Source organism: Bison bison, unplaced genomic scaffold (assembly GCF_000754665.1).
Source record: "Bison bison bison isolate TAMUID 2011002044 unplaced genomic scaffold, Bison_UMD1.0 scf7180017863013, whole genome shotgun sequence".
Taxonomy (NCBI): domain Eukaryota; kingdom Metazoa; phylum Chordata; class Mammalia; order Artiodactyla; family Bovidae; genus Bison; species Bison bison.
Window position 1 is genome coordinate 944 of NW_011493585.1, and position 596 is coordinate 1,539.

The window sequence follows — 596 nt, forward strand, 5'->3', positions numbered from 1 at the left end:
GACAAAAGACGGTCACTACATAATGATCAAAGGATCAATCCAAGAAGAAGATATAACAATATAAATACATATGCACCCAACACGGGAGCACCGCAGTATGTAAGACAAATGCTAACAAGTATGAAAGGAGAAATTAACAAGAACACAATAATAGTGGGAGACTTTAATACCCCACTCACACCTATGGATAGATCACCTAAACAGAAAATTAACAAGGAAACACAAACTTTAAACGATACAATAGACCAGTTAGACCTAATTGATATCTATAGGACATTTCATCCCAAAACAATGAATTTCACCTTTTTCTGAAGTGCACACGGAACCTTCTCCAGGATAGATCACATCCTGGGCCATAAAGCTAGCCTTGGTAAATTCAAAAAAATAGAAATCATTCCAAGCCTCTTTTCTGACCACAATGCAGTAAGATTAGATCTCAATTACAGGAGAAAAACTATTAAAAATTCCAACATATGGAGGCTGAACAACACACTGCTGAATAACCAACAAATCACAGAAGAAATCAAAACAGAAATCAAAATTTGCATAGAAATGAATGAAAATGAAAACACAACAACCCAAAACCTGTGGGACAC